Source organism: Labrus bergylta, chromosome 9 (genome assembly GCF_963930695.1).
Source record: "Labrus bergylta chromosome 9, fLabBer1.1, whole genome shotgun sequence".
Taxonomy (NCBI): Eukaryota; Metazoa; Chordata; class Actinopteri; order Labriformes; family Labridae; genus Labrus; species Labrus bergylta.
Window position 1 is genome coordinate 30,453,724 of NC_089203.1, and position 15,609 is coordinate 30,469,332.

Below are 15,609 nucleotides of genomic sequence, written 5' to 3' on the forward strand. Positions count from 1 at the left end.
TTTCAAAGTCTCCTCTTGTGTTGCTGGTTTTAAATCCAGAGACCTCTGACCCCTGAGCGCAGACTCGCACAGAGCCGACATTGACCTCTCTGTGCGTTTGTGTGTGTGAGGACAGACATTGAGGAGAACAGGCAGAAAGGGAATTGTTTCTGTGCCACCGCATGCAAAATATGTTTCTATCATCATGCAGTGAAAAGGTCTAAAATGAACATCACACTCAAGGAACCATCTGGTGAAAATGCCTTCATGGCGGATTTTGCACACTTCGCAATCTAACAACTGAGACCAGCGATAGAAGAGGCCACACTGTGAGTATTATTGTGATTACATTCAAGTTTGCAATTCACCTGCAATAATCATGCAAAGGAAATAAGGAGGTGTTGAGGAGAGGAAAGCAGGAGATGCATGTGATGTTGCAATGTAGCTGCAACATGGGAGTTAAAGTGTGCCTCGTTACCTTCATGAGCATGTGCAGTCAGGGGTGAGAGGAATACTGTACGTATTTCTGCAGCACAATGAAAATGTATCTCATGAAAGAATCCCTGGGTGGTATTTAGGGAACGGTTAATCGATGAAACTCCCAGCAGCTGCATCGAGTGACGTAAGTAGACGACTGAGCCCAACAACAAACATGTCATTAAAGCTCACAAAGACGGTCTCTGAAGAGCGACTAGTCTGTCAATGAAAAAAAGGAAAGCCTGCACACAATAAAATTATCTTCGGATCACTGTTTTCATCCTGCTTTGATCTTCATCAGTCGAATGTTTACATTAAATAAAAGCACGGCCATGTTTGTAGTTTTTGTACACTGATTTATTTGATGGTAGACTGATTAACCGTTCAAACTGCGCTGAGAAAAAAACTAACCGTTTTAAAACTGCCTACATATCATATTTTTAACATAAATGCAAAAGCCAATCTGCAGACTGGTCCTGAACAATATCAGAAAAATAAATTACGTAGCGATATTTTTTTCTGTCTGAGATATATATTGCATCTTTAATGTTCCTCAGTTCAAATCTAAACCCCTCCTACTTTAAGCACACTCTGGCTTCAGCCCATAGACAGTAAATATGAACGTTTAAAGCCTGAATGACATTCACCTGTCCTGCAGGGGGCGCTGGAGTCCCATCGATGGCGGTCTCCATGCTGGAAATGCTGTCTCAGTCTAACTTTCAGTCAACCTAACGACAGGCTGAGAGCTGGAGCTGAGGCGGGTTTTAAACCTCCTGACAAACCGTTACACCGCGCCCACCTGTCAATCAGGTCAGCTACACGCCTTATTGTGAATAACTCTTATCCTTCATCAAATCAAAACTGATGAGTCATCAAAACATTCACCCCCCGTACAGTGTGTGTCCATCCAGACATGAGCTAATCACACCTATTTGGTTTTTTGAACCAGGCTGTAAACATGTTAACCTCTGCTGTAAAAACAGGCTATTTAGAATGGCTGTGTATGTGACTTCCTGTACTTCTGCAGCCAGCCTCTAGTGGACACTCCAGGAACTGCAGGATTTTGCACTTCAGCATTGGCTTCATGTATCAACACCTGAGGTTGCTGCTTGGTGCAGCCCCCTCTGACAGCGGCTCCAACACACATGGATGGAGTCGAAGGAGGAAAGGTGGAGAATGAACAAGTGGAGCGACATGATTAAACCTTGTGGTGTTTCTACAGATGCAGCTAAATGATCTCAAACGTTAATTTACCAGCGTTAACGCTAATACATTTCACACCTGTGGAGGTATTTCAGGTTAAAAGTTTTCCACGGTGCACTTACTGAAAACCACAATAACTTGGCTGATAAGAGCAGGATTCATGTACTGAAGCTGGGATGCACTGTAAAAAGTGGAATTACCCGACCTCAGAGAAAACGACTGGCGACGTAAAAGCTGCTGAAGACGCCCTAAATCAGAAGACGTATATGTGTCAAAGTTTACAAGCTGAAGTAAAGCACTTTTAAAGAATATTTCCGAGGAGAGAGTCCTTTTGTTCCTAGAGGTGTGACTTTGAGTGGCGTGTTATGTAATGCAGTACCAAAAAAAAAAGACACCAAATCTCTCCAAAGTCACAGTAGAACGGAAACACTGACAAAAGCTAATCAGCATGTTGTAATGTGCGGTTATCTGTTTCAGGGCTGTGTGGCTTATTACAGCAAAAACAAATGGCAGCACATTGATTTTACTGGAGGTAGAGAGAGGAATATTTGTACCTTCTTATTGTCGGTAAATCTTGATTACTTTTTGATCCAGTAGATGTCGCCCTTGAGCGCCAGCATGAAACCAAAACAAACTTCTGTTTTGGCCACGCCTCCTCCATCCTGAAGCCTCCGCTCTCCTCCAGAGACACACCTCCAACCCCCCTCCACTTGTGTCCGCACGAAGGAGTCAAGCACAGGCGGGGGACAAAATAGTCCTCTTCTTGAGCTGCATCACCTGTGTCCTGCATTGTTGTGTTAACATGCTAATGTTTGCCCTCTTTAGTTAGCTCGTAGCTTCACATTGTTGTGTTAGCATGCTAATGTTAGCGCTCTTTAGTTAGCTCGTAGCTTCACATTTCATGTAAACTGACACAGAATGAGCGTGATCTAAAAACTCTTACTAACATCCAAATAATCAGTGAGTATGTTCTTCTTCTTCTCTCTAGTTCTTGACTAAAACAGCTTTTATACACAAGGGGAGGAGCCGGCCGTCCCGTCCATGTAAACACGGCTCTGACAACAACACAGCCAGCGGGACTCAAGCTTCTCACTTACTGAACAAACCTGAACACATCCTGTCGTGTCCTGAGGATTTCATGAACACACGCCCTCTTCTTCTTTGCTGCTCGTCTCCTCCTCCTCAGCAGAAGAAAGGTCAGAGCTTTCTTCTTAATATTTGACAGATACATTGTGCTGTAGCAGAAGCTACTTTCTCAACAATAATTTTGGTCAATTTTAGTAACTTGCATCAATGATTTGCAGATATATGCGCTCCCCCTCCTGCTCTGCGCCCTACCCCGCGGCAAGCAAGCGCACACGACATCCTATCTGAAAGGCCCTCATCATTGCATAATATAGTACAAAGGCTTTGTGTTATTGTGAGTCATAAGACTGAGCCCATGGTTCACCGCCAGTTCAAACAGATAGATTTGTGTAATAATGTAATAATCATTAATTCTTCATTTCAATGACTTCTGTTTGGAGCTCACAGAACAATATTTGTAGAAGGTCAACATGTAAAGATTGAATATCTGCTGGAATCTTTATGTTTGAGCTGATTATTAGACAGATGATAGAGAAAAGCCGTTTAACTGTGACAGTCAACAGTGCATGATTTATTCTATGACTGAAAATGCTGTTGTACACTCAGAGAGGAGAGGGGACATTTTACTAAAAGCAGGCACAGCAAGATGTTTCTTGTTGCATAAACTAGAACTAAAATATTAAGGTCATTTGTGGATGCTAAATTTGAAAATCAAAAAATCAAGCTTTGAATTGACACCTTTTTTGTGGGCTGCCCAAAGAAAATGTTGTCTGGCCTGAATCAGGACCTTTAAACTTTGCAGACCCCGGGGGTAGACCCAGAGTTTGCTGGAGGAATAATATATCACTTCTGGCCTCTGAACGCCTCGGGATCCCCCAGGAGGTTGACTTACTTCGCCTACTGCAACCGTAACCCGACCTTGAATTATCCAAAGTAAATGTACTCTGGTGTGATTCTTCACCTCTAAATTTTGCATATCTTGGCTTGAGCTGGACTTCATTAAAGTGGAAACGTTCTGATTGAACCTGTCGTTGACCTAAGGTCAGTTAATGATGATAATGGGCGTAAAGCTTTGGAGAAGTGGGTGTTTGCATTTCTTTGGAGGTTTTTCCCGTGCAAGCCCAACTGGGATGAGACCACCGGGGGTAAACCCGATGTTCTCTGGAGGGATTATACATCCCATCCCAGGAGGAGCTGGAAAACTTAGCAGGGGAGAGGGAAGTCTGGGTTGATTTACTATGCCTATACTGCCACCACAACCCGACCTCGGATAAGTGGAGACAAACAGATAGGTGGCTGGATGGATGGTTGTATTGATTGACAGTTGGATGGATGGATGGATGGATGGATGGATGGATGGATGGATGGATGGATGGACAGTTAGATAGATTGATGGATGGACAGACGGACGGGTGGATGGATGGATGGACGGATGGACAGTTGGATGGATGGATGGATGGATGGACGGACAGTTGGATGGATGGATGGATGGATGGACAGACAGACGGGTGGATGGATGGATGGCTGGACAGTTGGATGGATGGATGGATGGATGGATGGATGGACAGACGGATGGATGGACAGTTGGATAGATTGATGGATGGACAGACGGACAGGCGGATGGATGGATGGATGGATAGATGGATGGACAGATGGATGGATGGATGGATGGATGGATGGATGGATGGATGGACAGTTGGATGGATGGATGGACAGACAGACGGATGGATGGATGGACGGACAGTTAGATAGATTGATGGATGGACAGACAGACGGATGGATGGATGGACAGTTGGATGGATGGATGGATGGATGGATGGACAGACAGACAGACGGGTGGATGGATGGATGGATGGCTGGACAGTTGGATGGATGGATGGATGGATGGATGGACAGTTGGATGGATGGACAGATGGATGGATGGATGGATGGACAGATGGATGGATGGATAGATGGATGGATGGACAGATGGATGGATGGATGGATGGATGGACAGATGGATGGATGGATGGATGGATGGATGGACAGAAAGACGGATGGATGGATGGATGGTTGGAAGGATGGATGGTTGGATGTTCTTGTTTTTTTTAGCTCATTTTCTAATTTACCTCCCGCAGATCCCTCTCTCTGTCTGTCATGCTCATAGCCTGGGTAGATTTCAGATAACGAAGTGGTGCCTGTTGCATCTTTAATATCAAAGGAAATAAAATCACTCATGTCTCGATCCTAAACAACTGAAGCCCTGAAAAGTCCACAACATAAAGAATTAAAGCGTGTCCGCTGACTGACTCTGGAACTACTCCCAAACTGTATAAATTTATTAACACCTACAACACACTCGTTGTGATAAAGAGGTGTAAGTCGATGTAAACACCTGAGGCACGTTGGTGTGCTGATTCCACACACTGCAAGGTTTTTTTTCTTCTTCCATACTGAGTCTGACTTCTATGAATAAGAGCACGAGTCCCCAGAGGAGTCGCAGAGAGCAGGAGTTCACCTCAGAGCTGACGTTTGTCTATCAATGTTCTTAAAATATAACAAATGTCTTCTCCAGGGCCTGAAATGTATTTTTTATAATGAGGGGCACTTCCCAAATAAATATTTAATAACAGGGAGAGTATTTTTTTTAAACCTTAGCTAAATTTTTAATCTTGTTCTTATTTTACCTCGAATTGCATCTTGAATTTATTTCACTAAATGTTTGGTGATGCCAGTAGACTTCTTCTTTTTTCAACCCACCCCAAGGGGTCACCAGCTATATGGCACGCAAGAGACCCCCTTTTCCAATAGAATATCCAACGCCCTTTATAAATGAGAATACGACAGGAAAACTGAGCCAACACTGTCCAAGACATTTATTCAAAACCGGCAGACCCAGCAAAGCAGAAACCGTCCACCGAGGCAAAAGTACAAACAACATAAATTATCCTTTGCAGACTCAAACACAATTCAGCAGACCAACTCTTTTCAATTCAGTTCAAACTGGTCAAAACAACATTTGTACAGTTCGTTTAACTCCCGTAGCGTGAGTCCTCTCTCCATCCCAAACTCATTGATTCAAACTAAAAACGGTCCTGAGTGAGGCCTCACCCTGAACTCAAACCTTTTTGGCCAAGAAGAAACTAACCTCCTCTGACGGTGTTGATATGTTGCCTCCGGTACTATTCGCTCTCTGTGACACAGGAATAACAGCCCGGGCAAAGATTTCTTCCTACGGAGAATAGAATATCCACAATATTATGACACGCTCCTCCAATGGATAGTATGTCCAAGACTCAAAAAACAGCCAGGACGGCCGGCGCAGCTGCACATATATGGTCAACCGGCTACAATCCAGTGAACGCTGCCTACAGGTTTTCTAAGTGTGACAGGAATGGTAACTAAGTGGTAAAGGATTCATTTTAAACAATATCTATGGTGGAATTAGGATTGGTGAAAATAAGTATTGCATAAGCTTTTTCTGAACTAGGCCTAGTTTCACACCTCTGTTCTGAATAATATCTGTAGATTTACACTTCGCTTCTCGCTGGCTAACTCTCTTTTTCTCTTAACCTCAGCCGTTGTATCAAACAGTACAGAGACGGCTAACTGGCTGCTTTGTAGCTGAAGGCTGCTGTGTGAACTGGTGCCATAAAGCAGTACACAAGACTCATGAGATGACCTCGGCCCGATGCCAAAGTTACATAGTGGTGAAAACAGGAAATAGGGCCACTCTGTGGACATGAGAGAGACTGCATGCTATTGTGCTATTAAAAAGGCCTTTAAAACGACTTTTTAAAGGTGGAAAAGTTACAGATTGTTGCTTTAAGATGTACAGAAGACTTTTTCGAGGGATATTATCGCAAACAAATGCAACCATGACGAAATTATCCAACTAACACAAACGAAATAAAACATAAATTAAGAGCTCAGATCAACCTAAACTACGTCAGACAAAAGCCATCAACATGAGAAAAACAAATCCAACTCGCTCATTAAGCCGCTCTCTATTGATGTTTAAGCTCCTGTCAGCAAACAACATGAAGGCCTCACTGTTGCTCACAGCTGATGAGTCAGAGCTGCACTGAACACGGGCCGAGCGGCTCTCTGCTATTATACACAAGCTGTCCATCAATAGTCTTTTATGCTCATGTTCAAAGCAGATGGAGGGGGGGGATATGCACGCTTCACATTTATTTGTGGCTACATACATCTCACTGCAAGTTACATAAAGAGACTCAGACTCTGCAGCGCCCGGTGGATCCCCAGTGAGGCTACAGCATGCACACCGGACAGTAACGCAACATGGATGGGCGGATGAACTTCTTTTTTTTTTTTTTTTTTACTGTTTTTACAAATAAGGGTCAATATTTATCAATTACCAGTAAAATAAATCAGTTTAGTTTAAATTTTCTCAGCATTTGCAAATTGTAGATACTCTAAAAGACCCAGAAGTCCTATATGCACCCCATATTAAAATGTCCGTTTTACAGCAATTAACATTAACATGTTTACAGCCTGGTTAAAAAAACGATTGTGGTCTGATTAGTTAGCGTCTTTTTCGGCACACACTTTACGGGGGGTGACTTTTTTAATCTGAATCCAACTACCTCAAGCCGCCTCACGTATCTCCAGCTTATCAGATTGATTCCTTTCTGTTCAGGATGTAACAAGGGTGAGTGACCAAATGAGCATCAAACAGTTTCCGTTTTGCTCAATGAGGACACCCTAACTCGTTTGTGTGCAGCAGCCGGCTCAGCGACTTTTTGCTTGTTTGAGAATCCATCTCACTCGATTTCATTTCTGTGAAGTTTTGCACAATAAGTTTATTAGAATTAGAGAACACAATGTTACTTTAGAACATCAGTAAGTCATGAAGAGCAAGGAAACACAACGTTCTGTGATGATTCCATTGGCTTCTTCCTCTTCTTTTCTTTTCATCATGGCTGACAAAAGCAGGAAATGGCGTTTTGACCAGGGCCATATATACCAACAAAGCTTGGTGTGTGTGTGTCTGCAGCTTACAAGAGCAGGAAGTAAAAGCAGTCGGATGTTTTCTAAGGTAACTGCAGGGCGCCTGAAGCGGCTGACTCTGAGTTATGGTGTTTACATGTGTCAACCTAAACCATGTTTACCTGAGTAACCGGACTGAGAATGGGATTCTGTGAGCATTTACATGCAGCAGATGTTACTGATTGATTGCAACCCACTGTGTGGTCTGCATCAACATTTTACATCTTGTCACTTGTAGCTGTGATCAGAGGTTCTTCTCGGGTGTCTGGGCTCCATGACGAGACACGACATGACACTCGGCCGTCAGACTAAAGTTTTAATCTGAAATCTCTCAAGGATAATGTCCAGCCCGAGGAGCTTGGAAGTAAAACCCACAGATTCTATTTTATGTTGTTTCTGAGATCGTATTCATCTGAGCAAACTTTCACTTCTCTCAAGAAGTAAGTTTATGGATGTTAAAAGCTAAAAAGAGAGATTTTTAAAGGCTGCAGAATTATCCACTTTGTCTGCACTTTTCTGAAGATTAAAGCGCTGTGTTATTTCCAGGGTAGCTTAATAGCACTCAGCGTCTGGATAGCATTTCCTCAGACGCTACGATTCCCTCTCATGGGACTCTTTTGGTCTGAAAATGGAGAAGAAACAACAACAAGGTGATTTCCATTACAATGTAATGACAAATCATCCAGCAATTTCTCCTCCATCACAATATGAAAAGCCCTGAGAGAGAGAGGAGAGGCTGATTATTGGAGATGAAAGTCGACTTCATGGTCGACTCCCATCAAGCAGCACGCAGAGGAGGAAACGCTGAGATGTGACGGAGAGCGCTCAGTTTGAAGAACAACATGAAACACCTGCTCTCTTCTGAGACTTTAAAATATGTTTATTGTAGCTTCAGGGACAGACGATTGAGTGGATTTATATTTGCAGTATGAGACACACAAGAGAAGCATGTGACTTTAAAGATGAATGCTGTTATTGCTCTTTGCATGTTTCAGCCAACATGGTGGACGAGATGTGTGAGGTTAAGAGCCCAGCTGTTTGGAGAAAACAACTTTCATGCATTCATGAAAAAGCGGACATCGTCGAATCTTCAACGATTCCTTGGAAAGAGCCTCAGTCGTCTGCCGATCTCACAGTTGAACATGTTCTTGGACTCCGGTAGAGAGGAGTCAACTCTGACTCGACTTACATTTGTCTTTGGTGACTTGAATACAACCATGCCTTTTGTTTAAAATGTAAAACATCATAAAGCGCTGTCTCCCCCCCCCCTCTCTAGAGTGGATGCTCACACAGGTCACCATGTGGTGGACTCTGAAGCTTCAGTGTTTATCCAGCTCTGCATGGGTCTGTAAACCTTTCTGTGTTCTAACCTCTCTCCATTTTTCAAAAGCATCTCCAATATTGATCCTAGTTTGAGCACGTTTCTGCTCGTGGAGCTTATTAGAAACATGCAGAGGCTTTTTAGGTCGGGTACAATCACTTCTATCTGAACCACTTCTCTTGACCGCTTCCATCGCTGCAACACCTGTTGACCTGATAACTGCTCTCATATCTGGCAAACTGAGGGGCGTCCAAAACGGTCGCCTTTAAACCGCCTACCTTCTCTGGTCCAAACAAATCCAGAGCATTCAGGAGCAGAATCTAAAGTTAGAAGGAGGACATACTGGCTGCTGCATTGTTGTCAGAGAAGCCAGCACTTCAACATAGCATGTTTCCTTAATGTCTGATCAGATAGTAAGCTCACTTTATCATCTCACTCACTACACATCTTACTGATTGGACCTTTAAGACAAGCATCTTTCCTTATAGTCTTGACTGCCTTAGTGATGTCTTCATAGATCTCTCAAGTTAACCACAAAGCTCCTGCTAGAGTCTTGACTAAGACTAGGACGATGGCTCACATCAGTCCAGGTCTCAGATCTTACTATTTCAGGCTTGAACTCTAAAATAGATTTCTGTTCTGCTGCTATAACCTTTCCACCCTGCAGATTCAAATGTTATCAATATCGCCCCTCACGTTAAATCCTGTAGATGTCATGTAGAGTGTTAGCGAGTATGCATCTGTGAGAGGAAGCTCAGAGACCACTGGGTACCTGCTCTCAGTCAACAAAACAAAAGTCTAAAAATAAATTGGGACTCACAAAGAGCTGAAGGAGGTGGGGCAAAGTTTAATACCAGCTTTATCAGTCTGACATAAATGACTACCATGCATATTTCTACCTTTGTGGGTACTCAGAGTTTAAACTTTGGATCTACACTGAGTTGTACGCGTCAGGCCCCCAGGTTTTTCCCTTTATTTCTGGTTTCAGACTTGACAACAAGGAGGAAACAGAGGCTGTGACACAGTGTCACTTTTACTAACGACAGTGCATCTTGCTCACACTCACCTTTGATTTATAAGCCTTACTTATTTTTTAAAAGTTTCATGTTAGACTCTTTTGCCGTGCAGGAAAAGGCAGAGGTACTTTAATAACATCCCGGTACAACTATAAAATTAAAGGTCACATATCCTCCTCCTCTTCTTCAGTGTAAATAAGTCTCAGAGCTCCCCAAAACATGTGTGTGAAGTTTCTTGTTCTAAATCCACTCTGATCCTGTATTTGATCATGTCTATAAACCCCTCTATTTCAGCCCTGCTCAGAACAGGCTGTTTCTGTGTCTGCACCTTTAAATATGATAATGAGCTGTGTCTGACCACGCCCCCCTCTCTGGAAGGGCTTGGGTGGCTCGTGCTTTCTCACTCCATGTCCTATTGTTTACGGTGAGAAGGCAGACTCAGAGGGCAGAACAAACACCTAGCTGTGGGAGTGTCACCCACCTGGGGGAGGGGCTACTGCCCCTTGTGATGTCATGAAGGGAAAATCTCCAAACGGCCTGTTTGAGCACACATTTTCTGAAAAGTGGAGCAGGCAAAAGACGGAGAGGATGGACTTTTCTCATCATTGGGGGGTTTGTAGACAGACTTGAGACTCATATATTATTGTACTTTTTTATCTGACTGTCTAAAGCTTCTTGAGAGTTTTTATTTTGTCCCCATATTCGATAATTGAAGGAGATCTATTGTCGTTCCTCGGCATATCACGATGCCAAATCAGATCCAGTTGAGAATCAGACAGTAATATTAAACACAATAAAACAAGGATAAGAAGAGAGAGAAACTTTAAAATGTCAGTGAGTGCATTTCTAAGGAGAGGAGGGCTCAGCGTCTGTTCAGTCTGTTCAGTCTGTTTTGTCTGTTCACTCTGTTCAGTCTGTTCTGTCTGTTCAGTCTGTTCAGTCTGTACAGACTGTTCTGTCTGTACAGTCTGTTCAGTCTGTTCAGTCTGTTCTGTCTGTTCAGTCTGTTCAGTCTGTTCAGTCTGTTTAGTCTGTTCTGTCTGTTCAGTCTGTTTAGTCTGTTCAGTCTGTTCAGTCTGTTCAGTCTGTTCTGTCTGTTCAGTCTGTACAGTCTGTTCAGTCTGTTCAGTCTGTTCTGTCTGTTCAGTCTGTTCTGTCTGTACAATCTGTTCTGTCTGTTCAGTCTGTTCAGTCTGTTCTGTCTGTACAGTCTGTTCAGTCTGTTCTGTCTGTACAATCTGTTCTGTCTGTTCTGTCTGTTCAGTCTGTTCTGTCTGTACAATCTGTTCTGTCTGTACAGTCTGTTCAGTCTGTTCTGTCTGTTCTGTCTGTTCAGTCTGTTCAGTCTGTTCTGTCTGTTCTGTCTGTTCAGTCTGTTCAGTCTGTTCTGTCTGTTCAGTCTGTTCAGTCTGTACAGACTGTTCAGTCTGTTCAGTCTGTTCAGTCTGTTCAGTCTGTTCTGTCTGTTCAGTCTGTTCAGTCTGTACAGACTGTTCTGTCTGTACAGTCTGTTCAGTCTGTTCAGTCTGTTCAGTCTGTTCTGTCTGTTCTGTCTGTTCAGTCTGTACAGACTGTTCTGTCTGTACAGTCTGTTCAGTCTGTTCAGTCTGTTCTGTCTGTTCAGTCTGTTCAGTCTGTTCTGTCTGTTCAGTCTGTTCTGTCTGTTCAGTCTGTAGACAAATGTGTTTTTCTGACATATCCGCCGCCAGCACCGAGGGGCCACGCGGCCTCGGGTGCGGGGATCTCAAAACCGGTAATGATCCTTCCGCAGGTTCACCTACGGAAGTCTGTTCAGTCTGTTCATTCTGTTCAGTCTGTACAGTCTGTTCAGTCTGTTCAGTCTGTTCAGTCTGTTCAGCAGGAAGATGAGTAAATGATGTGAGGACGGACAGTTACAGCGTACATCGGAGGATGTGAGGGTTTTATCAAGTGAGCAAATCTTCTACAAATTATTCTCATCCCTTCAAATGTTCTTTTGCCTGTGAAGCAACATTTATCTGAAAATAGCTGTTTGTGTTTTTAAAGATCATAATTATATTGATTCCAGTGCTGGGCGATAGGACAAAAAACTTTTATTACCATCCAAGTTTTCCCGGTTTCAAGGCATATAGCTGCAAGAGTTTCTTTATTTTTTTGGCAGCGGTAGGAGGAGTCTCTTACATTTTTTTCTACACGAGTGACAGCTTACTCGAGGAGTTTGGTTTCTAACAGCTGGTTCTACTGTCAGGAGGAGTACAAATGTCCCTTTGGGGACTATTAAGATACTGTTGACCTTTGACCCTTTGGTATAAGAACACATTTTAATGTCATCACAGGTATCTGTACTCCACTAAATGATGAGGTTGACTTGGAGGTAGTGCCCATCAAACATTGGAAACTGCCGTCAAAATGTACACTGTATTGGGACGTCGGTAGCATAGTGGTTAGTGAGGAGGCTGTGATCCTCCAAGCGGGCAGTCTGGGTTCAAATCTGACCTGTGGCTCCTTCTACGGCCCCCTCTCAGCAGAGTACACAGCACCCCTCGACACGTTCAGCTATTCACCGGTAATGAGGTATTCTAAAAATTCCTAACATACAGGAAATAAAAACCGGTGTTTGGTATGAACCGGTATCCTTCCAGGCACTAATTGATCCCATTCTCTATCAAAGAAATGACGAGGAACAAGAAGCCAGCTTAAACACCAAACACTGCATTGTTCTCGTCTGAGAGAAGTCGACAGTAAAAGATGAAAATTCAATTATCTTCAAAGGTTGGGTTTACTCGCAGGCCAGCAATCATTCTGTGGGAGAAGGTGTTAAAAGTTTTTTATACAGCGCCTCTCTCACCTCGGAGTTCAACGCCTCCTATTTTCCTCCAAAATTGCCTCAAGAGAGGCCAAGAATAGACCTTTCAACATCAGTGATACAAATTCAAACAGATCCGTGCTCTTTCTCTCATTCCTTAGAGGACAAACTGCTCGTCACTTTTTCTCCCTGGTGTTCATGTCAAGAGGTTTGTCATTCACAGGCTGCCGTTCACCAGGAGAGCTTTTTCAGTTCAGGCAATGATCCGTCCTGAGTATTCTGTCTGTCTCTGAATATGTGACCAAAGAGAGAGGATGGTGCTCTTCTTTTTTCTAATCCATCCCCAGAGGTTTGCTCCAAGAAGCCCCTTCCACATGGCGATAAAACTCAAACATTGTTACAGTAACTAAGATGGCAAATTGTTTCGCAGGTGGATTAAACTGCACATGTAGTTCAACAAAGCTAAACCACAAGGTATCAAAAAGGTAAGAGCTTCATTCTTCTATACTTACAGAGGTGCTGCTTGTTAACAGTCAAAGCAGGCGACTGCTTGGGGGCGCCAGGCCAGAAGGGGGCCTCCGACGGCTGACAGCCTTTACAGCAGCGGCTCAAAATGTACAAAATATGCAATGACAGATAAATCTCCCTAACGGGGCCCCATTTAACGGTACTCAGTCACAGATAGAAGTCACACAAAACAAGGTCACTGCCAATGCATTAGTTTACCAGCTGAGATTATGTGAAGGCCAGCATGCGATTGTGTGCGATGCGATCATAGACAAATATTAATGGATGAAGCCTGAGTGACGGCACCAGTTTGTTCCTGCAGGGGGCGCTGCAGGAACAAACTGTGGGGTTTAGTTACCCCCCCCCCCCAAACACACACACTGACTTCGACTCAGGAAACATCACCTCGAAAGAAGAAGTCATCAAGATATGTGTTGTTTCTGACTGAAATAGTATTTGGACAGTAACTGAATCTGAGGGTTTAGCAAACAGAATGTGTTTTGGCTGCATTTTTACAATTGTCGGGTACTCTGTGGTTCAACAGTTCAGACACATTTAAACACTTATCAATGACGCTGTCCACCTACTGAGGCTTATCTCTGTAAAATCAAACCTCTGTGAGCTACAACATAAAAGGCCTCCTCACAGTATGTGGAAAACCAGTTGTATCCCCCCCATTGCCTCGTTATATTTTGCTTTGGTGAATCATAGACAATCTTTACAAGTCCTGCCATCCCCCTGGACCCCAGCAGTCTGAGCTTTATTCAGAGACAGTAAGAGACAATGGGTGTAGAGTATGTCTGTGCACCAGTGATTTGATTTAAAAGATGTGACTTGACTGGAGATATAATGTTACCCACAAGGTCCGATCGCAGAATCGATAAACTCAAGCGTCATTGATTTCTTTAAGGTTTTGAAGAATGTGGAACTGGGTCCTCATTAGAATCAGGATGATCCCCATTCTGATGTTGCACACACCTTTTGTTTCCTTACAGTCAGACTTCTTGCAACATTGATGCAACAACACATTCACTGTCGTTTCTGAGCTTTCCATGCTGCAGAGATCTGCTCCAGCATCACAAGAGTGCGGAGGTTTTTATTCCCACTGGTACTCTAAGCTTTTACTATAAAATCCTCAAGGAAACCACCTGCACCTTCTAAGGTTTGGTTTCTTATTGAAGGAAATGGTGGAAAGTACTTTTTTTAGGCACACAATAGCAGAGTTGAAATAGTTTGTTTGGAAGTTGTTTTCTTGAGAGTCTCGGCTGCTGAGGTGGAATGCAGCAAGGCGGGCGTTATCACATCTGGTGTCTATAGGAGAGGTATTTATGAAGGCTTGATTGCTCCCCAGACAGCGAAGCAATGGTGTGAAAGTTATTTACTGTGTCTGGATATGTATATTATGCTTGTGATTAGTTCAAGTAGGTTATGGTGGTGTAGCAGGAGAATATTGTTGGTAATTGGCTGCCGTGTTTCAGGCCTAAGCATCGAGCCGCTCTGGTCTCTTGGCATTCTGCTATTGGCCGCCCCCTCCTGTTATCTTGGCCTTTATTGCTTCTCCTCTAAGTGTTGATTCCCTATTGATTGGAAATGTGTGCTTATACATGTTTAGCTGATGACACTTTTATTAAATATGGACTACATTAACTGTCCTGGATTTATATCCTTTGAACATGCTGCACACACACAGAGACCGAAATAAACACACACATGCACAAACAGGATCCTGTGCACATGCACAACGGAGAGAGTGAGAGGGCTGAACACAGCTGGTGGGGGTGGGGGGTGGGGTTTCGGTGCCTTGCTCAAGGGCACATGAGCTAGGGCTGTAGTCAAGACCACACTAACAGAGACCAAGACATAACCGACACCAGAGTGCTCCAAGACAAGACCAAGACATTTAGGGATTGAGATCAATTCAAGACCAAGACCAAGGCAGGGCGAGACCGAGACAAGACCAACCCAAGACCAAGGCAGGGCGAGACCGAGACAAGACCAACCCAAGACCAAGGCAGGGCGAGACCGAGACAAGACCAACCCAAGACCAAGACCAAGACCATACGCTGAAAAATCATCATCTTGTGTTTAGGCGGCGTGTCACTCACTTAGACCGTAACACTGGGAAGGTTGCGGCCATAAGCAGGGGATGAAAATCAAACTACAAAGAGGTGTTTTCCTTCTCTTCAACAGACAATGTGGACATGTGACCTGACAGAAGGTCTCTGGTGCCTGGACTCTGTGGG